Source organism: Lithobates pipiens, unplaced genomic scaffold (genome assembly GCF_037356315.1).
Source record: "Lithobates pipiens isolate NorthernLeopardFrog02 unplaced genomic scaffold, aLitPip1_a1.2 Scaffold_66, whole genome shotgun sequence".
Lineage (NCBI taxonomy): Eukaryota > Metazoa > Chordata > Amphibia > Anura > Ranidae > Lithobates > Lithobates pipiens.
In genome coordinates, this window is record NW_027507888.1 from 1,398,910 (window position 1) to 1,426,075 (window position 27,166).

Here is a 27,166-nt window from a genome sequence, read left to right on the forward strand (position 1 = left end):
GCAGGGAGATGACAGGTCCGTCTCTGCACACTGCGCAGGGACAGACCTGTCACAGCGCCGCTCTCCCCTATGGGAGATCGGATGACGAAGGGCCGCAGTGCCCGTCGTCACCCGATCCGATGGCGGATGGAAAAATAGCTTTTTCCTCTGTTACACTTTCGGATCGGAGCGGGTCGGATGTCAGCGGACGTGTCACCGCTGACATCAGACGTTCTATGGAAAAACTGACAGGCGGGCCTGAACGGGACGTCAGTGTGAAAGGGGCCTTAAGGTGACAACACTGACCAAGTGCATTTCTGCATAAGCAGCTTTGTCATCCTAGTGAAATGCAGAGACTGTTGCCAAATACATTATACCAAACAAGATTCAGCTTACAAGCAAACAACCTTGTGAAACAGACACTGACCAATTTATACAAAAAAAAAAAAAAAAAAAAAAACACATCAAGCCCTTTAAGAAAAGGACTTTAAAAATCCAAAGCTACATATGGACTTATCAGATTGATTTAACAGCAGAGCAAACCAGATAGTATGACTATAGACCAGTGATGGCGAACCTTGGCACCCCAGATGTTTTGGAACTACATTTCCCATGATGCTCAGCTACACTGCAGAGTGCATGAGCATCATGGGAAATTTCATTCCAAAACATCTGGGGTGCCAAGGTTTGCCATCACTGCTATAGACCGATCAAAAATTCAGGTAACTGCAGGAACCTTCTGAATTACAATTTATGGTCGTTCACTTACAGCCAACCTAGGGATCGACTTTAGCTGAACAGGATTATTGAAAACACTACTCAATCAGCGGGCTGCAGTGCTGACTAGTGTATTTTGATAGTGCAGTCCTCCTACTGGCAGAATACAATAGCCCAGAAGGGAGGATTCCTCTATACACACCACTTGTGTGGATAAAAAAATCCATTACTTCATAAAAACAACCGATCTATGCCCAGCCTAAGTCAGTTTGAGAAAATAAATGCCAAGGCTTATATCCATGCATTATACTGTGTGAACAATAAAGCAACTTCAATTAGTATGAATAATTTACCATAATAAAAGTGACTGCACATGTATACAAGACCAAAACAAGAGCACTCAAAAGACCATGCAAATTTAGAAAAAGGCTCAGATAGTGCAATGCATTATATAAGGGCTTGAATATAAAAACAGAACAAAAAACAAGACCACTCAAAAGGCAAGCCAAATATACCTACATGTACACCACTGTTCCCCAGGAGACAGCAGCGCGCATCTGACATCTGTATACTCCACCCCACTCTACGCATTTCATCCCATCATCACACAAATGCTTGCTGCTGTGTCCTGGTGAGCAGTGGCAGGCATGCAAGTATTTGGCTGGCCTTTTGGTTCTGCTTTTATAATCAAGTCCCTATATATTGCACCAAGTCATCTTCTCAATTTGTATGGTATTTGAGAGACTGGTTGGCTGTTTGGAGTGGCAGTGGTCCATCCAGTAGTGGAGCAGCGTTTCTCCTGGAAGTTCATGTGGTTAACAGGCAAAAGGGTAAATGGACAGATGTGACCTGAGCAGCAGCCTCTCTGCAGAATAGATTCCTATGAGCAAGTTATACCCCTGTGAGATTCTGTGTGTGGTAAGTGCGCTACTTACCTTAACCACTTTCAGACCGGACCATTTTGCTGGTAAATGACCAGAGGTCTTTTTACACTTTGGCACTGCGCTGCTTTAACTGGTAATTGCGCGGTCATGCAATGTTGTACCCAAACAAAATTTTCGTCCTTTTCTTCCCACAAATAGAGCTTTCTTTTGATGGTATTTGATTGCCTCTGCGATTTTTATTTTTTGCGATATAAACGTAAAAAGACCGCAAATTTTGAAAAAAAATGATATTTTCTACTTTTTGTTATTAGAAAAATCCAATAAACTCAATTTTAGTCATACATTTAGGCCAAAATGTATTCAGCCACATGTCTTTGGTAAAAAAAAAAAAGTCAATAATTGTATATTTATTGGTTTGCGCAAAAGTTGTCACATCTACAAACTAAGGTACGTTTTCTGGAATTTACGCAGCTTTTAGTTTACGACTGCCTATCTCATTTCTTGAGGTGCTAAAATGGCAGGGCAGTACAAAACCCCCCCAAATGACCCCATTTTGGAAAGTAGACCCCCTAAGGAAATTGATAAGAGGCATGTTGAGCCCATTGAATATTTTATTTTTTTGCCTCAAGCGATTGAATAATGACACAAAGTTGTCACTAAATGATATATTGCTCACACATGCTATGGGCGTATGTGAAATGACACCCCAAAATAAATTCTGCTGCTTCTCCTGAGTACGGGGATATCACATATGTGGGACTTTTTGGGAGCCTAGCCGCGTACGGGGCCCCGAAAACCAAGCACCGCCTTCAGGCTTTCTAAGGGCGTTACAGTTTTGAAGGCCATAAAATGCCAAGATGGCACAAACCCCCCCCAAATGACCCCATTTTGGAAAGTAGACAGCCCTAAATTTAGGGGTACACTAGTGAGACTAGGTAATAAATGGCGGGTGCCCTGAAACTATAAAAAAATAACTAACCAACCAGCGTCACCTGTAACAGTTATATGGTGATCACTGGTGAAAGGGTTAACTAGGGGGCAATCAGGGGGCTTTATGCGGTAGTATATGGGGGTCCCTGGCGCTATAAAAAGCTGCGGCGAACCTAAATACCTACCTGCCTAACTAGCGTCACCTGTGACACTAATACAGCGATCAGAAAAACGATCGCTTATTAGGCTGGGTTCACACTGGAGCGATGCGGGAACGCCACGAATGCGCGGCGGGTTCCCGCATCGCATGCCTCCCGGCGGCAGTTCACACTGCCCTATGCGAACTGCTGGGAGTGTCAGTGAAATGTTACTGACACCCCCAGATCAGTTCGCATATCGCAGTGCGATCTGCAAACTCGGATCGCATGGTGTGAACACCCATGCGATCCGATTCTGCTGCGGGCCAAAAAAAGGGTCCCGTGCGAATTTGCGGCGGGTGTGGCGAATGGCTGAACTCGAATCGCACAGAGATCGGATGTGATTTGCACTGCAGTGCGAATCACATCCATTCTCATAAACCGCTGCAATGTGAACCCAGCCTTAGTGACACTGGCGACGGGGGGTGATCACGGGGTTAAACCTTTATTGGGGGGGTTAGGGGGGTACCTTAGAACTAAAGGGGGCTAACCCTAACTGCCCTAACAGTTATTAGTCACAAATGACACCCGCCGGGTGATCAGGGGGTTAAACCTTTATTAGGTAATAAATGACGGGTGCCCTGAAACTATAAAAAAATAACTAACCAACCAGCGTCACCTGTAACAGTTATATGGTGATCACTGGTGAAAGGGTTAACTAGGGGGCAATCAGGGGGCTTTATGCGGTAGTATATGGGGGTCCCTGGCGCTATAAAAAGCTGCGGCGAACCTAAATACCTACCCGCCTAACTAGCGTCACCTGTGACACTAATACGGCGATCAGAAAAATGATCGCTTATTAGGCTGGGTTCACACTGGAGCGATGCGGAAACGCCGCGAATCCGCGGCGGGTTCCCGCATGCCTCCCGGCGGCAGTTCACACTGCCCTATGCGAACTGCTGGGAGTGTCAGTGAAATGTTACTGACACCCCCAGATCAGTTCGCATATCGCAGTGCGATCTGCAAACTCGGATCGCATGGTGTGAACACCCATGCGATCCGATTCTGCTGCGGGCCAAAAAAAGGGTCCCGTGCGAATTTGCGGCGGGTGCGGCGGGTGCGGCGAATGGCTGAACTCGAATCGCACAGAGATCGGATGTGATTTGCACTGCAGTGCGGTGCGAATCACATTCGTTCTCATAAACCGCTGCAATGTGAACCCAGCCTTAGTGACACTGGCGACGGGGGGTGATCACGGGGTTAAACCTTTATTGGGGGGGTTAGGGGGGTACATTAGAACTAAAGGGGGCTAACTCTAACTGCCCTAACAGTTATTACAGTCACAAATGACACCAATGCAAAAAAAAAAAAAAAAAAAAAAAAAAAAAAAATGACATTGGTGTCACTGTGACTGGGGGGCAGGGGTAATTGGGGGGGTGATCGGGGGGTAAAGGGGGGGTGTGAGTGTGCCTGGCATGTTCTACTGTGTGTGTGTAGAGTGTTGGTGCAACTCACCGATCCGCTCTCCTCCGTGTCGGAACGAAAAATACCGACACGGAGGAGAGAATACATCACTTCCTCTCCCGTGTTTACATTACAGGAGAGGAAGTGATGTCACGGGGTATTTCTATTCGTCGGGAGCGATCGCGAGGGGGTGGCCATAAATGAATGGCCGCCCCCTCGTCCCGGATCGCTCCCGGACGAAAATCGACCGCCGCAGGCACCGGGCGGGGGCCCGATCGGGCCCCCGACCCGCGGGAGGCAAGGGACGTACATGTAAGCCCTTATGCCTGCCCGTGCCATTCTGCCGACGTACATCGGCGTGCGGCGGTCGGCAACTGGTTAAAGTGATGGGAACAGAATAGACAAAGTGCATTAACATTCACATTTAGGTTTCATTACTCAGGCACAGGATAGTCCAGTTAGACCAATCTCCGTCACAGCTTCCAGCAGAGGGGGTGATGTCCTGTGAATCCTTCTCATAGCCGGCATCCTGACCAGCAGGAATCTTCCAGCATGTGTGCAGAGTCCAAAGAGAGGCTTGGAGAGCAGCTGGTTGATTACAGGGAAGTGCAAAGCTTGAGAAAGGAGCATGCACTACAGACACCCCCCTAGTGCACATGCTCAGGAACACGTCGCCATTTTAGTAATGAAACCTCAATGAGTGTTTTTAACGCATTTTGTCTATTAAAACTACACAGTCTTAACGAAGAGGTGCCTGTTTGATTTCTCTACATGTTTGGAGTTTGCTTCGGCTTCCCCTGCAAGGCTGCCCTGTCTGTATAGACTGTTTCCTCACACAGAGCTTAACAGCTCAAAGGACATTTGTATGGACTCTAATCTCGCACTATATACTATAACCCATACCACCATCCATTGTATATATACATTGTTTCCTCAACCAGAGTTTGGCTTTATGCTGCAGTTCTTAAAAATCAGCTCTAGGCTCCTGCTGCTGTCAGTCAAATCCTGTGAAAAGGGAGCGGGAGGTGTGGCCAAGCCCCAATGTGCGAGACTAGGGATGCACAAAGCCTAGACTGAGGGCACACCCACACAGATGCCCTTTCAGCACATGGCTTTTTGAGGAAAGGAGGAGTGGACAGCACCAGCAAGGATCTCCAGGTAAGGGGCCCCCTCTGTGCAATATCATTGAACAGAGCAGGCAAACATATCCTCTTATTTTAAATTTAAAAGAAATGCCTTTACAATCATTGACCTACAATCTACTTTTCAATAATTACATGTCCTACTGCGTTTCAATTTGACAGTATCTAATCTGCTAGTACAGGGTTCGACAAATCTCAGGCACCAAGTCGACTAGAAGTTGTGCCCTGTCTCGTGGGCTTTTGCACGGTTGGATGGATTCCATTGACAACCCAGAACATGGCCCACTGCGTGCCCCCAGGAATGCAGCAGACAATTGGTAATCCTTTGGAAACTGCTGATCACAGAACAATGTAAGGAGCCAACCACAGAGCAGGAAAGTATAAGACGTTTAGCACCTCTCCATTTTAAATAGAAGGACTTTAGTATCGCAAAAGTGGCTATGCATGAACGTAAAAACTGTGTGCAGCAGCCCCCATTAATTCTTACCCGAGCACCCTTGCAATACAGTGATGTCCATGAGATCCTTGATTCTCTGGGGACTCCTCACTCCCGACTGGTTTTTGCCAGCAGTGGGAGCCACTGGCCCCCACTGCTGTCAATCACAGCCAGCGAGCCAAGCCTCCATGTGTGAATAGACACAGCAACAAAAACGGAGCGCCTGTTTGGGAGCCCCACAAAGCAAGCTGCTTGCTGTGAGGGGACCCAGCAGGAGGGAGGGGCCTAGGAGCACCAGCATTGGGCACAAGAGGAAGATTAGGGCTGCTCTGTGTAATGGTTTTGCAGAGCAGGGGAAGACCACAAGGCTTTACTATTACTTTAACCACTTCCCGACCAATGCACGCCGATATAAGTCAGCAGAATGGCACAGATAGACAAATAGAAGTGCAGGTACATCCCTTTAAATTTGCCACCATGCCACCTTGTCGGGATAGAAAACTGGCTAAAAGACAGAATTCAGAGAGTAGTGGTTAATGATTCTTACTCTGAATGGTCTAAGGTTATGAGTGGTGTACCCCAAGGTTCAGTGCTGGGACCCTTACTTTTTAATATCTTTATAAATGATATTGGGTCTGGGATCAAGAGTAACATTTCCGTCTTTGCAGATGACACCAAGCTATGCGGTGCAATAATGTCCTTACAGGATGTCGCCAATTTACAAGCAGACCTCAATGCTCTGTCTAATTGGGCGACTATGTGGCAGATGAGGTTTAATGTTGAGAAATGTAAGGTTATGCACTTGGGGGCTAAGAATATGCATGCATCATACACGCTAGGGGGAGTACAACTGGGGGAATCCATAGTGGAGAAGGATCTGGGGGTTTTGGTAGATCATAAGCTCAATAATAGCATGCAATGCAAAGCTGCGGTTTCCAAAGCGAGCAAAGTCCTTTCCTGTATTAAGAGAGGTATGTACTCCAGAGAGAGAGAGATCATTTTGCCCCTGTTCAAATCATTAGTAAGACCTCATCTGGAATATGCCGTTCAGTTTTGGGCACCAGTTCTCAAAAAGGATATCAGGGAACTGGAGAAAGTGCAGAGAAGGGCAACCAAACTGATAAGAGGCATGGAGCAACTCAGCTATGAGGCAAGATTAGAGGAACTGAATTTATTCACTCTTGATAAGAGGAGATTAAGGGGGGGGGGATTTGATCAACATGTACAAATATATAAGGGGTCCATATAGGGAACTTGGTGTCGAGTTATTCACTTTAAAGTCAACAAAGAGGACAAGGGGGCACTCTTTACGTCTAGAGGAGAAGAGATTTCATCTCCAAATACGGAAAGGTTTCTTCACGGTAAGAGCTGTAAAAATGTGGAATAGACTCCCTGCAGAGGTGGTTATGGCCAGCTCAGTGGATTGCTTTAAGAAAGGCCTGGATTATTTCCTAAGTGTAGGTAATATAAATTTATAGGTAAAGTTGATCCGGGGAAAATCCGATTGCCTCTCGGGGGATCAGGAAGGAATTTTTTCCCCTGCTTTAGCAAATTGGATCATGCTCTGCTGGGTTTTTTTTGCCTTCCTCTGGATCAACTGTGGGTATAGAATTGGGTATATGGGCTGGTATATGTATATATGTATGTATGTATGTATGTGTATATATATATATATTTTTTTTTTGGTTGAACTGGATGGACTTGTGTCTTTTTTCAACCTAACTATGTAACTATGTAACCTCGAGTCCAATCGCGGGTTCCGCAGATTCGATCACTGCAGGGATAACCACGATCGTCTCACAGGAGATGCTAAAGTAAACAAGCATCTCCTTTTTCTGCCTAGCAACAGTGACACTGATCTCTGCTCCCTGTGATTGGAGCAGAGATCAGTTATGCGTAAAACACAGCCACGCCACCCACAGATAGCAACACACCCCTGGGACACACTTAACACCTACACTGCCAGTGTAATTTACACAGGAATCAGTGCATTTTTATAGCAATGATTGCTGTATAAATGACAATGGTCCCAAATCTGTCAAAAATGTAAAATGGGTCCGCCATAATGTCGCAGTCACAATAAAAATCGCTGATCCATTACTAGTAAAAAAAAAAAAAAAAAGCCAGAAAGAGGCACTTTATGCGATTCTGTCAGTTTTAACAAATCGCATTAGGGATCACTAGTTCTAAGTATTGTGATTCTTTCCTTTTTTTATGCTAATTTATTACATTTGTCTCTTACTCTGAACATCATTATGCTATAGTGGTGAGAGTCTTCAACCACCCCCTCATAAAATACGCACAACTTTTTATATACCTTCTCTTACTTTATACGGGAATATATATATCACTCACAATCTTAGTGCCTATAGAATTTTAGCCTCCTAGGCCAATTTCCTGTCATAGTACCGCGCATCACTCCTTTATCTTTTTAAAAAAAGCCAGAAAGCTATCCTTTTTGTAAACACAAATTTTTGCACAAACCAATCGCTTACTGCGAATTTTACCAAAATTATGTAGAACACTACGCATCGGCCTAAACTGGAGGGAAAAAAAAATGTTTACACATTTTTGGGGGATATAGCAAAAAGTAGAAAATGCGTTTTCAAAATTGTCGCTCTTTTTTGTTTATAGTGCAAAAAATAAAAACCGCAGGACTGAACACCACGAAAAGAAAGTTCTATTTGTGGGGAGAAAAAAGAAAAATTGTCAAAAAAAAGTCAATTTGGGAGCCAAGTCGCACAAATGTGCAATTGCAAGTTAATGCGACGCAGTACCCAATTGCAAAAAGTGGTCTTTGGCCAGCAAAATGGTCTGTGGCTTATGTAGAACATCTTTTCCTCCCACAAAACAGAAGCATTGTGCATAAAAATGAGTCAAAACCTCAGTCAATTTATCTGCATCTTACCTCCTTTAGCTGTAACAGGTTTCTGTGCCTGATGTCCCTCCTGCTCCTGGCTGAATTTCCAGGTTCTGACTTCCTATTTCCTTCCTTTACCAGTCCTGATACTACATGTCCCATTCATGCTTTGAGCCTCTGTAGTTTCAGGGCAGGCTTAGGGAGTAGCTTAGCAGTTCTGAGAGTTGATGTGGGTGGGTCCTAAAGTTATGGTGGGTGTTTCAAGGAGTGTATTGGAATTCTGCAGTGAACAAAGTGCTGTACAACAGGAAGTGTAACCTTACAAACTATCTCTTGAACAAGAAATTTGCCATTCTGGCTATAAAGGGCACACAAATGTAAGACTGGTCACTTTTTTCTGCTCCAATCTTATTCTTTTTAACAAAAAAACACCAAGTTGTCTTTATTGAAGGCATGATGCGCAACGTGTTAATCATACTCAGTCTCTGCTGCGTCTACCTTGTCCCTTAGTTGATCAACCATTACACAGTGCGCATTCTCAGCATGCCCAGCTTACTTAAAATTACTATGTCTTTCCAAACACCCCCATTTTATGCAGTTCAACAGCTTTTATTGAATTATGAATAGTTTGCTTGTTCCAAATTCATCCAAATATATTACCTTCAATAAAAGATTCGTCCATTGTGTATGCTTTATGAACTGTATGTAGCCCAACTATATTATGAACATAAAAAGTAGTGCAAAACAAAATTGACATACTGCAACAATCAGCTCAAAACCTCATGATCTCACTGTACTTAACCACTTTCAGACCGGACCATTTTGCTGGTAAATGACCAGAGGTCTTTTTACACTTTGGCACTGCGCTGCTTTAACTGGTAATTGCGCGGTCATGCAATGTTGTACCCAAACAAAATTTGCGTCCTTTTCTTCCCACAAATAGAGCTTTCTTTTGATGGTATTTGATTGCCTCTGCGATTTTTATTTTTTGCGATATAAACGTAAAAAGACCGCAAATTTTGAAAAAAAATGATATTTTCTACTTTTTGTTATTAGAAAAATCCAATAAACTCAATTTTAGTCATACATTTAGGCCAAAATGTATTCAGCCACATGTCTTTGGTAAAAAAAAAGTCAATAATTGTATATTTATTGGTTTGCGCAAAAGTTGTCACATCTACAAACTAAGGTACGTTTTCTGGAATTTACGCAGCTTTTAGTTTACGACTGCCTATCTCATTTCTTGAGGTGCTAAAATGGCAGGGCAGTACAAAACCCCCCCAAATGACCCCATTTTGGAAAGTAGACCCCCTAAGGAAATTGATAAGAGGCATGTTGAGCCCATTGAATATTTTATTTTTTTGCCTCAAGCGATTGAATAATGACAAAAAAAAAATTTTTTTTTTTTTTTTTACACAAAGTTATCACTAAATGATATATTGCTCACACATGCTATGGGCGTATGTGAAATGACACCCCAAAATAAATTCTGCTGCTTCTCCTGAGTATGGGGATACCACATATGTGGGACTTTTTGGGAGCCTAGCCGCGTACGGGGCACCGAAAACCAAGCACCGCCTTCAGGCTTTCTAAGGGCGTAAATTTTTGAGTTCACTTCTCACTACCTATTACAGTTTTGAAGGCCATAAAATGCCAAGATGGCACAAAACCCCCACAAATGACCCCATTTTAGAAAGTAGACACCCCAAGCTATTTGCTGAGAGGCATGTTGAGTTCATGGAATATTTTATATTTTGCCACAAGTTGCGGGAAAATTACAAACTTTTTTTTTTTTTTTTTAACAAAGTTGTCACTAAATGATATATTGCTCATGCATGCCATGGGCATATGTGAAATGACACCCCAAAATAAATTCTGCTGCTTCTCCTGAGTACGGGGATACCACATATGTGGGACTTTTTGGGAGCCTAGCCGCGTACGGGGCCCCGAAAACCAAGCACCGCCTTCAGGCTTTCTAAGGGCGTAAATTTTTGAGTTCACTTCTCACTACCTATTACAGTTTTGAAGGCCATAAAATGCCAAGATGGCACAAAACCCCCACAAATGACCCCATTTTAGAAAGTAGACACCCCAAGCTATTTGCTGAGAGGCATGTTGAGTCCATGAAATATTTTATATTTTGCCACAAGTTGCGGGAAAATTACAAACTTTTTTTTTTTTTTTTTTTCACAAAGTTGTCACTAAATGATATATTGCTCACGCATGCCATGGGCATATGTGAAATGACACCCCAAAATAAATTCTGCTGCTTCTCCTGAGTACGGGGATACCACATATGTGGGACTTTTTGGGAGCCTAGCCGCGTACGGGGCCCCGAAAACCAAGCACCGCCTTCAGGCTTTCTAAGGGCGTTACAGTTTTGAAGGCCATAAAATGCCAAGATGGCACAAACCCCCCCCAAATGACCCCATTTTGGAAAGTAGACACCCCTAAATTTAGGGGTACACTAGTGAGACTAGGTAATAAATGGCGGGTGCCCTGAAACTATAAAAAAATAACTAACCAACCAGCGTCACCTGTAACAGTTATATGGTGATCACTGGTGAAAGGGTTAACTAGGGGGCAATTAGGGGGCTTTATGCGGTAGTATATGGGGGTCCCTGGCGCTATAAAAAGCTGCAGCGAACCTAAATACCTACCTGCCTAACTAGCGTCACCTGTGACACTAATACAGCGATCAGAAAAACGATCGCTTATTAGGCTGGGTTCACACTGGAGCGATGCGGGAACGCCACGAATGCGCGGCGGGTTCCCGCATCGCATGCCTCCCGGCGGCAGTTCACACTGCCCTATGCGAACTGCTGGGAGTGTCAGTGAAATGTTACTGACACCCCCAGATCAGTTCGCATATCGCAGTGCGATCTGCAAACTCGGATCGCATGGTGTGAACACCCATGCGATCCGATTCTGCTGCGGGCCAAAAAAAGGGTCCCGTGCGAATTTGCGGCGGGTGCGGCAGGTGCGGCGGGTGCGGCGAATGGCTGAACTCGAATCGCACAGAGATCGGATGTGATTTGCACTGCAGTGCGGTGCGAATCACATTCGTTCTCATAAACCGCTGCAATGTGAACCCAGCCTTAGTGACACTGGCGACGGGGGGTGATCACGGGGTTAAACCTTTATTGGGGGGGTTAGGGGGGTACATTAGAACTAAAGGGGGCTAACTCTAACTGCCCTAACAGTTATTACAGTCACAAATGACACCAATGCAAAAAAAAAAAAAAAAATGACATTGGTGTCACTGTGACTGGGGGGCAGGGGTAATTGGGGGGGTGATCGGGGGGTAAAGGGGGGGTGTGAGTGTGCCTGGCATGTTCTACTGTGTGTGTAGAGTGTTGGTGCAACTCACCGATCCGCTCTCCTCCGTGTCGGAACGAAAAATACCGACACGGAGGAGAGAATACATCACTTCCTCTCCTGTGTTTACATTACAGGAGAGGAAGTGATGTCACCGGGGATTTCTATTCGTCGGGAGCGATCGCGAGGGGGTGGCCATGAATGAATGGCCGCCCCCTCGTCCCGGATCGCTCCCGGACGAAAACCGACCGCCGCAGGCACCGGGCGGGGGCCCGATCGGGCCCCCGACCCACGGGAGGCAAGGGACGTACATGTATGTCCTTATGCCTGCCCGTGCCATTCTACCGACGTACATCGGCGTGCGGCGTGCGGCGGTCGGCAACTGGTTAAACAGTGTAAATACCTTTAATGAATAAAGAACAAAATGTGAAAAATAGTCTTAACTTTTAAAGCATAATATAGTTAAGCACGATTCTGGATAAAATTAAATTTAAATAGTTTGCTTCGAATAAAGATCACGATACTCGGCGCAACATTTTACTTTGTACAAAAAAAAAAAGTGCCAACTTTAGTTTATTTTTTTAATTAGTTGAAGTAATTTTTGGGAACATTTGAAAGACTGCTGCCCAAAGACAGCGTGACAAAATATTGCAACGATTGGGATTAGTAAACCACAGACTACAATCTTGCTGGTATTGGAAGAATTTGACATTGCTATTCATTTTAGGGGCCCAGAAATCGGAGTGGTTCGGGGTAGCACTCTATTTCTCTATTACAGTATGCTTTTCTGGATGGTCTTTTATGGCTGTATGAAAAAAATTAAATAAAAAAACATGAATTGATCACAAAATAATGCAACAACTGCCATTTTATTCTTTAGGATATCTGATTTATATAGATATATCCACACACACTTTTGTAAATATTTCATTTTGGGATGCACCGAAACATAGGCCGGAGGCGGCGGCTGCTGGGACCCGAGAGGAGCGGAGGCGGCGGCTGCTGGGACCCGAGAGGAGCGGAGGCGGCGGCTGCTGGGACCCGAGAGGAGCGGAGGCGGCGGCTGCTGGGACCCGAGAGGAGCGGAGGCGGCGGCTGCTGGGACCCGAGAGGAGCGGAGGCGGCGGCTGCTGGGACCCGAGAGGAGCGGAGGCGGCTGCTGCTGGGACCCGAGAGGAGCGGAGGCGGCTGCTGGGACCCGAGAGGAGCGGAGGCGGCTGCTGGCACCGAGAGGAGCGGAGGCGGCTGCTGGCACCGAGAGGAGCGGAGGCGGCTGCTGGCACCGAGAGGAGCGGAGGCGGCTGCTGGCACCGAGAGGAGCGGAGGCGGCTGCTGGCACCGAGAGGAGCGAAGGCGGCTGCTGGCACCGAGAGGAGCGAAGGCAGCTGCTGGCACCGAGAGGAGCGAAGGCAGCTGCTGGGACCAGTGAGGCGCGAGGCGGATGCTGGGACCAGTGAGGCGCGAGGCGGATGCTGGGACCAGTGAGGCGCGAGGCGGCTGCTGGGACCAGTGAGGCGCGAGGCGGCTGCTGGGACCAGTGAGGTGCGAGGCGGCTGCTGGGACAAGTGAGACGCGAGGCGGCTGCTGGGACCAGTGAGGCGCGAGGTTGCTGCTGGGACCAGTGAGGCGCGAGGCGGCTGCTGGGAGCCTGAGGCGCGAAGCGGCTACTGGGACCCGTGAGGCGCGAGGCGGCTACTGGGACCCGTGAGGCAGCTACTGGAGATCCGTGAGGCGCGAGGCGGCTGCTGGGACCCGTGAGGCGCGAGGCGGCTACTGGGACCCGTGAGGCGCAAGGCGGCTACTGGGACCAGTGATGCGGCTACTGGAGACCCGTTAGGGGCGAGGCGGCTACTGAGATCCGTGAGTCGCGAGGCAGATACTGAAATCCGTGAGTCGCGAGGCGGATACTGAGACCCGGGAGTCGCGAGGCGGATACTGAGACCCGGGAGTCGCAAAGGCAGCTACTGGGACCATGAGGAGCGAAGGCAGCTACTGGGACCATGAGGAGCGAAGGCAGCTACTGGGACCATGAGGAGCGAAGGCAGCTACTGGGACCATGAGGAGCGAAGGCAGCTACTGGGACCATGAGGAGCGAAGGCAGCTACTGGGACCATGAGGAGCGAAGGCAGCTACTGGGACCATGAGGAGCGAAGGCAGCTACTGGGACCATGAGGAGCGAAGGCAGCTACTGGGACCATTGAGGAGCAAAGGCAGCTACTGGGACCATTGAGGAGCGAAGGCAGCTACTGGGACCATTGAGGAGCGAAGGCAGCTACTGGGACCATTGAGGAGCGAAGGCAGCTACTGGGACCATTGAGGAGCGAAGGCAGCTACTGGGACCATTGAGGAGCGAAGGCAGCTACTGGGACCATGAGGAAAAAAGGCAGCTACTGGGACCATGAGGAAAAAAGGCAGCTACTGGGACCATGAGGAAAAAAGGCAGCTACTGGGACCATGAGGAAAAAAGGCAGCTACTGGGACCATGAGAAAAAAAGGCAGCTACTGGCACCATGAGGAAAAAAGGCAGCTACTGGGACCATGAGGAAAAAAGGCAGCTACTGGGACCATGAGGAAAAAAGGCAGCTACTGGGACCATGAGGAAAAAAGGCAGCTACTGGGACCATGAGGAAAAAAGGCAGCTACTGGGACCATGAGGAAAAAAGGCAGCTACTGGGACCATGAGGAAAAAAGGCAGCTACTGGGACCATGAGGAAAAAAGGCAGCTACTGGGACCATGAGGAAAAAAGGCAGCTACTGGGACCATGAGGAAAAAAGGCAGCTACTGGGACCATGAGGAAAAAAGGCAGCTACTGGGACCATGAGGAAAAAAAGGCAGCTACTGGGACCATGAGGAAAAAAGGCAGCTACTGGGACCATTGAGGAGCGAAGGCAGCTACTGGGACCATTGAGGAGCGAAGGCAGCTACTGGGACCATTGAGGAGCGAAGGCAGCTACTGGGACCATTGAGGAGCGAAGGCAGCTACTGGGACCAATGAGGAGCGAAGGCAGCTACTGGGACCATTGAGGAGCGAAGGCAGCTACTGGGACCATTGAGGAGCGAAGGCAGCTACTGGGACCATTGAGGAGCGAAGGCAGCTACTGGGACCATTGAGGAGCGAAGGCAGCTACTGGGACCATTGAGGAGCGAAGGCAGCTACTGGGACCATTGAGGAGCGAAGGCAGCTACTGGGACCATTGAGGAGCGAAGGCAGCTACTGGGACCATTGAGGAGCGAAGGCAGCTACTGGGACCATTGAGGAGCGAAGGCAGCTACTGGGACCATTGAGGAGCGAAGGCAGCTACTGGGACCATTGAGGAGCGAAGGCAGCTACTGGGACCATTGAGGAGCGAAGGCAGCTACTGGGACCATTGAGGAGCAAAGGCAGCTACTGGGACCATTGAGGAGCGAAGGCAGCTACTGGGACCATTGAGGAGCGAAGGCAGCTACTGGGACCATGAGGAGCGAAGGCAGCTACTGGGACCATGAGGAGCGAAGGCAGCTACTGGGACCATGAGGAGCGAAGGCAGCTACTGCGACCATGAGGAGCGAAGGCAGCTACTGGGACCATGAGGAGCGAAGGCAGCTACTGGGACCCTTGAGGCGACGACTGGGACCATGAGGAGCGAAGACAGCTGCTGGGACCCTTGAGGCAGCTACTGGGACCATGAGGAGCGAAGGCGACTACTGGGATCATGAGGAGCGAAGGCAGCTACTGGGACCATGAGGAGCGAAGGCAGCTACTGGGACCATGAGGAGCGAAGGCGACTACTGGGACCATGAGGAGCGAAGGCAGCTACTGGGACCATGAGGAGCGAAGGCGGCTACTGGGACCATGAGGAGCGAAGGCAGCTACTGGGACCATGAGGAGCGAAGGCGACTACTGGGACCATGAGGAGCGAAGGCAGCTGCTGGGACCCTTGAGGCAGCTGCTGGGACCCTTGAGGCAGCTGCTGGGACCATGAGGAGCGAAGGCGGCTACTGGGACCATGAGGAGCGAAGGCGACTACTGGGACCATGAGGAGCGAAGGCGACTACTGGGACCATGAGGAGCGAAGGCTACTACTGGGACCATGAGGAGCGAAGGCGACTACTGGGACCATGAGGAGCGAAGGCGACTACTGGGACCATGAGGAGCGAAGGCAGCTACTGGGACCATTGAGGAGCGAAGGCAGCTACTGGGACCATTGAGGAGCGAAGGCAGCTACTGGGACCATTGAGGAGCGAAGGCAGCTACTGGGACCATTGAGGAGCGAAGGCAGCTACTGGGACCAATGAGGAGCGAAGGCAGCTACTGGGACCATTGAGGAGCGAAGGCAGCTACTGGGACCATTGAGGAGCGAAGGCAGCTACTGGGACCATTGAGGAGCGAAGGCAGCTACTGGGACCATTGAGGAGCGAAGGCAGCTACTGGGACCATTGAGGAGCGAAGGCAGCTACTGGGACCATTGAGGAGCGAAGGCAGCTACTGGGACCATTGAGGAGCTAAGGCAGCTACTGGGACCATTGAGGAGCGAAGGCAGCTACTGGGACCATTGAGGAGCGAAGGCAGCTACTGGGACCATTGAGGAGCGAAGGCAGCTACTGGGACCATTGAGGAGCGAAGGCAGCTACTGGGACCATTGAGGAGCGAAGGCAGCTACTGGGACCATTGAGGAGCGAAGGCAGCTACAGGGACCATTGAGGAGCGAAGGCAGCTACTGGGACCATTGAGGAGCGAAGGCAGCTACTGGGACCATTGAGGAGCGAAGGCAGCTACTGGGACCATTGAGGAGCGAAGGCAGCTACTGGGACCATGAGGAGCGAAGGCAGCTACTGGGACCATGAGGAACGAAGGCAGCTACTGGGACCATGAGGAGCGAAGGCAGCTGCTGGGACCCTTGAGGCAGCTGCTGGGACCATGAGGAGCGAAGGCGACTACTGGGACCATGAGGAGCGAAGGCAGCTACTGGGACCATGAGGAGCGAAGGCAGCTACTGGGACCCTTGAGGCGACGACTGGGACCATGAGGAGCGAAGACAGCTGCTGGGTCCCTTGAGGCAGCTACTGGGACCATGAGGAGCGAAGGCGACTACTGGGATCATGAGGAGCGAAGGCAGCTACTGGGACCATGAGGAGCGAAGGCGACTACTGGGACCATGAGGAGCGAAGGCAGCTACTGGGACCATGAGGAGCGAAGGCAGCTACTGGGACCATGAGGAGCGAAGGCAGCTGCTGGGACCCTTGAGGCAGCTGCTGGGACCCTTGAGGCAGCTGCTGGGACCATGAGGAGCGAAGGCGGCTACTGGGACCATGAGGAGCGAAGGCGACTACTGGGACCATGAGGAGCGAAGGCGACTACTGGGACCATGAGGAGCGAAGGCTACTACTGGGACCATGAGGAGCGAAGGCGACTACTGGGACCATGAGGAGCGAAGGCAGCTACTGGGACCATGAGGAGCGAAGGCAGCTACTGGGACCCTTGAGGCGACGACTGGGACCATGAGGAGCGAAGGCAGCTGCTGGGACCATGAGGAGCGAAGGCAGCTGCTGGGACCATGAGGAGCGAAGGCAGCTGCTGGGACCATGAGGAGCGAAGGCAGCTGCTGGGACCATGAGGAGCGAAGGCAGCTGCTGGAACCATGAGGAGCGAAGGCAGCTGCTGGGACCATGAGGAGCGAAGGCAGCTGCTGGGACCATGAGGAGCGAAGGCAGCTGCTGGGACCATGAGGAGCGAAGGCAGCTGCTGGGACCATGAGGAGCGAAGGCAGCTGCTGGGACCATGAGGAGCGAAAGCAGCTGCTGGGACCATGAGGAGCGAAGGCAGCTGCTGGGACCATGAGGAGCGAAGGCAGCTACTGGGACCATGAGGAGCGAAGGCAGCTACTGGGACCATGAGGAGCGAAGGCAGCTACTGGGACCATGAGGAGCGAAGGCAGCTACTGGGACCATGAGGAGCGAAGGCAGCTACTGGGACCATGAGGAGCGAAGGCAGCTACTGGGACCATGAGGAGCGAAGGCAGCTACTGGGACCATGAGGAGCGAAGGCAGCTACTGGGACCATGAGGAGCGAAGGCAGCTACTGGGACCATGAGGAGCGAAGGCGGCTACTGGGACCATGAGGAGCGAAGGCGGCTACTGGGACCATGAGGAGCGAAGGCGGCTACTGGGACCATGAGGAGCGAAGGCGGCTACTGGGACCATGAGGAGCGAAGGCGACTACTGGGACCATGAGGAGCGAAGGCGACTACTGGGACCATGAGGAGCGAAGGCGACTACTGGGACCATGAGGAGCGAAGGCGACAACTGGGACCATGAGGAGCGAAGGCGACTACTGGGACCATGAGGAGCGAAGGCGACTACTGGGACCATGAGGAGCGAAGGCGACTACTGGGACCATGAGGAGCGAAGGCGACTACTGGGACCATGAGGAGCGAAGGCGACTACTGGGACCATGAGGAGTGAAGGCGACTACTGGGACCATGAGGAGCGAAGGCAGCTGCTGGGACCCTTGAGGCAGCTGCTGGGACCATGAGGAGCGAAGGCGGCTACTGGGACCATGAGGAGCGAAGGCGACTACTGGGACCATGAGGAGCGAAGGCGACTACTGGGACCATGAGGAGCGAAGGCGACTACTGGGACCATGAGGAGCGAAGGCGACTACTGGGACCATGAGGAGCGAAGGCAGCTACTGGGACCATGAGGAGCGAAGGCAGCTACTGGGACCATGAGGAGCGAAGGCGGCTACTGGGACCATGAGGAGCGAAGGCGACTACTGGGACCATGAGGAGCTTAGGCAGCTACTGGGACCATTGAGGAGCGAAGGCGACTACTGGGACCATGAGGAGCGAAGGCGACTACTGGGACCATGAGGAGCGAAGGCAGCTACTGGGACCATGAGGAGCGAAGGCAGCTACTGGGACCATGAGGAGCGAAGGCAGCTACTGGGACCATGAGGAGCGAAGGCAGCTACTGGGACCATGAGGAGCGAAGGCAGCTACTGGGACCATGAGGAGCGAAGGCGGCTACTGGGACCATGAGGAGCGAAGGCGACTACTGGGACCATGAGGAGCGAAGGCGACTACTGGGACCATGAGGAGCGAAGGCAGCTGCTGGGACCCTTGAGGCAGCTGCTGGGACCATGAGGAGCGAAGGCGACTACTGGGACCATGAGGAGCGAAGGCGACTACTGGGACCATGAGGAGCGAAGGCGACTACTGGGACCATGAGGAGCGAAGGCGACTACTGGGACCATGAGGAGCGAAGGCAGCTGCTGGGACCCTTGAGGCAGCTGCTGGGACCATGAGGAGCGAAGGCGGCTACTGGGACCATGAGGAGCGAAGGCAGCTGCTGGGACCCTTGAGGCAGCTGCTGGGACCATGAGGAGCGAAGGCGACTACTGGGACCATGAGGAGCGAAGGCGTCTACTGGGATCATGAGGAGCGAAGGCGACAACTGGGACCATGAGGAGCGAAGGCGGCTGCTGGGACCATGAGGAGCGAAGGCGGCTGCTGGGACCATGAGGAGCGAAGGCGGCTGCTGGGACCATGAGGAGCGAAGGCGGCTGCTGGGACCATGAGGAGCGAAGGCGGCTGCTGGGACCATGAGGAGCGAAGGCGGCTGCTGGGACCATGAGGAGCGAAGGCGGCTGCTGGGACCATGAGGAGCGAAGGCGGCTGCTGGGACCATGAGGAGCGAAGGCGGCTGCTGGGACCATGAGGAGCGAAGGCGGCTGCTGGGACCATGAGGAGCGAAGGCGGCTGCTGGGACCATGAGGAGCGAAGGCGGCTGCTGGGACCATGAGGAGCGAAGGCGGCTGCTGGGACCATGAGGAGCGAAGGCGGCTGCTGGGACCATGAGGAGCGAAGGCGGCTGCTGGGACCATGAGGAGCGAAGGCGGCTGCTGGGACCATGAGGAGCGAAGGCGGCTGCTGGGACCATGAGGAGCGAAGGCGGCTGCTGGGACCATGAAGAGCGAAGGCGGCTGCTGGGACCATGAGGAGCGAAGGCGGCTGCTGGGACCATGAGGAGCGAAGGCGGCTGCTGGGACCATGAGGAGCGAAGGCGGCTGCTGGGACCATGAGGAGCGAAGGCGGCTGCTGGGACCATGAGGAGCGAAGGCGGCTGCTGGGACCATGAGGAGCGAAGGCGGCTGCTGGGACCATGAGGAGCGAAGGCGGCTGCTGGGACCATGAGGAGCGAAGGCGGCTGCTGGGACCATGAGGAGCGAAGGCGGCTGCTGGGACCATGAGGAGCGAAGGCGGCTGCTGGGACCATGAGGAGCGAAGGCGGCTGCTGGGACCATGAGGAGCGAAGGCGGCTGCTGGGACCATGAGGAGCGAAGGCGGCTGCTGGGACCATGAGGAGCGAAGGCGGCTGCTGGGACCATGAGGAGCGAAGGCGGCTGCTGGGACCATGAGGAGCGAAGGCGGCTGCTGGGACCATGAGGAGCGAAGGCGGCTGCTGGGACCATGAGGAGCGAAGGCGACTACTGGGACCATGAGGAGCGAAGGCAGCTACTGGGACCATGAGGAGCGAAGGCAGCTACTGGGACCATGAGGAGCGAAGGCAGCTACTGGGACCATGAGGAGCGAAGGCAGCTACTGGGACCACGAGGAGCGAAGGCAGCTACTGGGACCACGAGGAGCGAAGGCAGCTACTGGGACCACGAGGAGCGAAGGCAGCTACTGGGACCACGAGGAGCGAAGGCAGCTACTGGGACCATGAGGAGCGAAGGCGACTATTGGGACCATGAGGAGCGAAGGCGACTACTGGGACCATGAGGAGCGAAGGCGACTACTGGGACCATGAGGAGCGAAGGCAGCTGCTGGGACCCTTGAGGCAGCTGCTGGGACCATGAGGAGCGAAGGCGACTACTGGGACCATGAGGAGCGAAGGCGACTACTGGGACCATGAGGAGCGAAGGCGACTACTGGGACCATGAGGAGCGAAGGCGACTACTGGGACCATTGAGGAGCGAAGGCGGCTACTGGGACCATTGAGGAGCGAAGGCGGCTACTGGGACCATTGAGGAGCGAAGGCGGCTACTGGGACCATTGAGGAGCGAAGGCGGCTACTGGGACCATTGAGGAGCGAAGGCGGCTACTGGGACCATTGAGGAGCGAAGGCAGCTACTGGGACCATTGAGGAGCGAAGGCGACTACTGGGACCATTGAGGAGCGAAGGCGACTACTGGGACCATTGAGGAGCGAAGGCGACTACTGGGACCATGAGGAGCGAAGGCGACTACTGGGACCATGAGGAGCGAAGGCGACTACTGGGACCATGAGGAGCGAAGGCGACTACTGGGACCATGAGGAGCGAAGGCGACTACTGGGACCATGAGGAGCGAAGGCGACTACTGGGACCATTGAGGAGCGAAGGCGGCTACTGGGACCATTGAGGAGCGAAGGCGGCTACTGGGACCATTGAGGAGCGAAGGCGGCTACTGGGACCATTGAGGAGCGAAGGCGGCTACTGGGACCATTGAGGAGCGAAGGCAGCTACTGGGACCATTGAGGAGCGAAGGCGGCTGCTGGGACCATGAGGAGCGAAGGCGGCTGCTGGGACCATGAGGAGCGAAGGCGACTACTGGGACCATGAGGAGCGAAGGCAGCTACTGGGACCATGAGGAGCGAAGGCAGCTACTGGGACCATGAGGAGCGAAGGCAGCTACTGGGACCATGAGGAGCGAAGGCAGCTACTGGGACCACGAGGAGCGAAGGCGACTACTGGGACCATTGAGGAGCGAAGGCGACTACTGGGACCATTGAGGAGCGAAGGCGACTACTGGGACCATGAGGAGCGAAGGCGACTACTGGGACCATGAGGAGCGAAGGCGACTACTGGGACCATTGAGGAGCGAAGGCGGCTACTGGGACCATTGAGGAGCGAAGGCGGCTACTGGGACCATTGAGGAGCGAAGGCGGCTACTGGGACCATTGAGGAGCGAAGGCGGCTACTGGACCATTGAGGAGCGAAGGCGGCTACTGGGACCATTGAGGAGCGAAGGCAGCCTACTGGGACCATTGAGGAGCGAAGGCGGCTACTGGGACCATTGAGGAGCGAAGGCGACTACTGGGACCATTGAGGAGCGAAGGCGACTACTGGGACCATGAGGGAGCGAAGGCGACTACTGGGACCATGAGGAGCGAAGGCGACTACTGGGACCATGAGGAGCGAAGGCGACTACTGGGACCATGAGGAGCGAAGGCGACTACTGGGACCATGAGGAGCGAAGGCGACTACTGGGACCATTGAGGAGCGAAGGCGGCTACTTGGACCATTGAGGAGCGAAGGCGGCTACTGGGACCATTGAGGAGCGAAGGCGGCTACTGGGACCATTGAGGAGCGAAGGCGGCTACTGGGACCATTGAGGAGCGAAGGCAGCTACTGGGACCATTGAGGAGCGAAGGCGGCTGCTGGGACCATGAGGAGCGAAGGCGGCTGCTGGGACCATGAGGAGCGAAGGCGACTACTGGGACCATGAGGAGCGAAGGCAGCTACTGGGACCATGAGGAGCGAAGGCAGCTACTGGGACCATGAGGAGCGAAGGCAGCTACTGGGACCATGAGGAGCGAAGGCAGTAACTGGGACCAGGGGAGCGAAGGCAGCTACTGGGACCACGAGGAGCGAAGGCAGCTACTGGGACCACGAGGAGCGAAGGCAACTACTGGGACCACGAGGAGCGAAGGCAGCTACTGGGACCATGAGGAGCGAAGGCGACTATTGGGACCATGAGGAGCGAAGGCGACTACTGGGACCATGAGGAGCGAAGGCGACTACTGGGACCATGAGGAGCGAAGGCAGCTGCTGGGACCCTTGAGGCAGCTGCTGGGACCATGAGGAGCGAAGGCGACTACTGGGACCATGAGGAGCGAAGGCGACTACTGGGACCATGAGGAGCGAAGGCGACTACTGGGACCATGAGGAGCGAAGGCGACTACTGGGACCATTGAGGAGCGAAGGCGGCTACTGGGACCATTGAGGAGCGAAGGCGGCTACTGGGACCATTGAGGAGCGAAGGCGGCTACTGGGACCATTGAGGAGCGAAGGCGGCTACTGGGACCATTGAGGAGCGAAGGCGGCTACTGGGACCATTGAGGGAGCGAAGGCAGCTACTGGGACCATTGAGGAGCGAAGGCGACTACTGGGACCATTGAGGAGCGAAGGCGACTACTGGGACCATTGAGGAGCGAAGGCGACTACTGGGACCATGAGGAGCGAAGGCGACTACTGGGACCATGAGGAGCGAAGGCGACTACTGGGACCATGAGGAGCGAAGGCGACTACTGGGACCATGAGGAGCGAAGGCGACTACTGGGACCATGAGGAGCGAAGGCGACTACTGGGACCATTGAGGAGCGAAGGCGGCTACTGGGACCATTGAGGAGCGAAGGCGGCTACTGGGACCATTGAGGAGCGAAGGCGGCTACTGGGACCATTGAGGAGCGAAGGCGGCTACTGGGACCATTGAGGAGCGAAGGCAGCTACTGGGACCATTGAGGAGCGAAGGCAGCTACTGGGACCATTGAGGAGCGAAGGCAGCTACTGGGACCATTGAGGAGCGAGGCAGCTACTGGGACCATTGAGGAGCGAAGGCAGCTGCTGGGACCCTTGAGGCAGCTACTGGGACCATGAGGAGCGAAGGCGACTACTGGGACCATGAGGAGCGAAGGCAGCTGCTGGGACCCTTGAGGCAGCTGCTGGGACCTTTGAGGCAGCTGCTGGGACCATGAGGAGCGAAGGCGGCTACTGGGACCATGAGGAGCGAAGGCAGCTACTGGGACCATGAGGAGCGAAGGCGGCTACTGGGACCATGAGGAGCGAAGGCGACTACTGGGACCATGAGGAGCGAAGGCGACTGCTGGGACCATGAGGAGCGAAGGCGACTACTGGGACCATGAGGAGCGAAGGCGACTACTGGGACCATGAGGAGCGAAGGCGACTACTGGGACCATGAGGAGCGAAGGCGACTACTGGGACCATGAGGAGCGAAGGCGACTACTGGGACCATGAGGAGCGAAGGCGACTACTGGGACCATTGAGGAGCGAAGGCAGCTGCTGGGACCCTTGAGGCAGCTGCTGGGACCTTTGAGGCAGCTGCTGGGACCATGAGGAGCGAAGGCGGCTACTGGGACCATGAGGAGCGAAGGCAGCTACTGGGACCATGAGGAGCGAAGGCGGCTACTGGGACCATGAGGAGCGAAGGCGACTACTGGGACCATGAGGAGCGAAGGCGACTGCTGGGACCATGAGGAGCGAAGGCGACTACTGGGACCATGAGGAGCGAAGGCGACTACTGGGACCATGAGGAGCGAAGGCGACTACTGGGACCATTGAGGAGCGAAGGCGACTACTGGGACCATTGAGGAGCGAAGGCGACTACTGGGACCATTGAGGAGCGAAGGCGACTACTGGGACCATTGAGGAGCGAAGGCGACTACTGGGACCATTGAGGAGCGAAGGCAGCTACTGGGACCATGAGGAGCGAAGGCAGCTACTGGGACCATGAGGAGCGAAGGCAGCTACTGGGACCATGAGGAGCGAAGGCAGCTACTGGGACCACGAGGAGCGAAGGCAGCTACTGGGACCACGAGGAGCGAAGGCAGCTACTGGGACCACGAGGAGCGAAGGCAGCTACTGGGACCACGAGGAGCGAAGGCAGCTACTGGGACCACGAGGAGCGAAGGCAGCTACTGGGACCACGAGGAGCGAAGGCAGCTACTGGGACCATGAGGAGCGAAGGCGACTATTGGGACCATGAGGAGCGAAGGCGACTACTGGGACCATGAGGAGCGAAGGCGACTACTGGGACCATGAGGAGCGAAGGCAGCTGCTGGGACCCTTGAGGCAGCTGCTGGGACCATGAGGAGCGAAGGCGACTACTGGGACCATGAGGAGCGAAGGCGACTACTGGGACCATGAGGAGCGAAGGCGACTACTGGGACCATGAGGAGCGAAGGCGACTACTGGGACCATGAGGAGCGAAGGCGACAACTGGGACCATGAGGAGCGAAGGCGACTACTGGGACCATGAGGAGCGAAGGCGGACTACTGGGACCATGAGGAGCGAAGGCGACTACTGGGACCATGAGGAGCGAAGGCGACTACTGGGACCATGAGGAGCGAAGGCGACTACTGGGACCATGAGGAGTGAAGGCGACTACTGGGACCATGAGGAGCGAAGGCAGCTGCTGGGACCCTTGAGGCAGCTGCTGGGACCATGAGGAGCGAAGGCGGCTACTGGGACCATGAGGAGCGAAGGCGACTACTGGGACCATGAGGAGCGAAGGCGACTACTGGGACCATGAGGAGCGAAGGCGACTACTGGGACCATGAGGAGCGAAGGCAGCTACTGGGACCATGAGGAGCGAAGGCAGCTACTGGGACCATGAGGAGCGAAGGCGGCTACTGGGACCATGAGGAGCGAAGGCGACTACTGGGACCATGAGGAGCTTAGGCAGCTACTGGGACCATGAGGAGCGAAGGCAGCTACTGGGACCATGAGGAGCGAAGGCAGCTACTGGGACATGAGGAGCGAAGGCAGCTACTGGGACCATGAGGAGCGAAGGCAGCTACTGGGACCATGAGGAGCGAAGGCAGCTACTGGGACCATGAGGAGCGAAGGCAGCTACTGGGACCATGAGGAGCGAAGGCAGCTACTGGGACCATGAGGAGCGAAGGCGGCTACTGGGACCATGAGGAGCGAAGGCGACTACTGGGACCATGAGGAGCGAAGGCGACTACTGGGACCATGAGGAGCGAAGGCAGCTGCTGGGACCCTTGAGGCAGCTGCTGGGACCATGAGGAGCGAAGGCGACTACTGGGACCATGAGGAGCGAAGGCGCCTACTGGGACCATGAGGAGCGAAGGCGACTACTGGGACCATGAGGAGCGAAGGCGACTACTGGGACCATGAGGAGCGAAGGCGACTACTGGGACCATGAGGAGCGAAGGCAGCTGCTGGGACCCTTGAGGCAGCTGCTGGACCATGAGGGAGCGAAGGCGGCTACTGGGACCATGAGGAGCGAAGGCAGCTGCTGGGACCCTTGAGGCAGCTGCTGGGACCATGAGGAGCGAAGGCGACTACTGGGACCATGAGGAGCGAAGGCGTCTACTGGGATCATGAGGAGCGAAGGCGACAACTGGGAACATGAGGAGCGAAGGCGGCTGCTGGGACCATGAGGCAGAGCGGCTGCTGGGACCATGAGGAGCGAAGGCGGCTGCTGGGACCATGAGGAGCGAAGGCGGCTGCTGGGACCATGAGGAGCGAAGGCGCTGCTGGGACCATGAGGAGCGAAGGCGGCTGCTGGGACCATGAGGAGCGAAGGCGGCTGCTGGGACCATGAGGAGCGAAGGCGGCTGCTGGGACCATGAGGAGCGAAGGCGGCTGCTGGGACCATGAGGAGCGAAGGCGGCTGCTGGGACCATGAGGAGCGAAGGCGGCTGCTGGGACCATGAGGAGCGAAGGCGGCTGCTGGGACCATGAGGAGCGAAGGCGGCTGCTGGGACCATGAGGAGCGAAGGCGGCTGCTGGGACCATGAGGAGCGAAGGCGGCTGCTGGGACCATGAGGAGCGAAGGCGGCTGCTGGGACCATGAGGAGCGAAGGCGGCTGCTGGGACCATGAGGAGCGAAGGCGGCTGCTGGGACCATGAGGAGCGAAGGCGGCTGCTGGGACCATGAGGAGCGAAGGCGGCTGCTGGGACCATGAGGAGCGAAGGCGGCTGCTGGGACCATGAGGAGCGAAGGCGGCTGCTGGGACCATGAGGAGCGAAGGCGGCTGCTGGGACCATGAGGAGCGAAGGCGGCTGCTGGGACCATGAGGAGCGAAGGCGGCTGCTGGGACCATGAGGAGCGAAGGCGGCTGCTGGGACCATGAGGAGCGAAGGCGGCTGCTGGGACCATGAGGAGCGAAGGCGGCTGCTGGGACCATGAGGGAGCGAAGGCGGCTGCTGGGACCATGAGGAGCGAAGGCGGCTGCTGGGACCATGAGGAGCGAAGGCGGCTGCTGGGACCATGAGGAGCGAAGGCGACTACTGGGACCATGAGGAGCGAAGGCGACTACTGGGACCATGAGGAGCGAAGGCGACTACTGGGACCATGAGGAGCGAAGGCGACTACTGGGACCATGAGGAGCGAAGGCGACAACTGGGACCATGAGGGCGAGGCGACAACTGGGACCATGAGGAGCGAAGGCGACTACTGGGACCATGAGGAGCGAAGCGACTACTGGGACCATGAGGAGCGAAGGCGACTACTGGGACCATGAGGAGTGAAGGCGACTACTGGGACCATGAGGAGCGAAGGCAGCTGCTGGG

General features: G+C 53.9%; 1 long non-coding RNA gene across 1 annotated transcript in view; it reads right to left on the reverse strand.

Moving 5' to 3' along the window:
• LOC143958951 (uncharacterized) overlaps positions 1-8,707 on the reverse strand; it is a 51,291-nt gene extending 42,584 nt beyond the window's left edge. The window contains exon 1 of the long non-coding RNA XR_013270161.1: positions 8,598-8,707. This is a non-coding gene — a long non-coding RNA (uncharacterized LOC143958951). The remainder of the gene's footprint in view (positions 1-8,597) is intronic.
• Between the last annotated feature and the right edge of the window lie 18,459 nt (positions 8,708-27,166).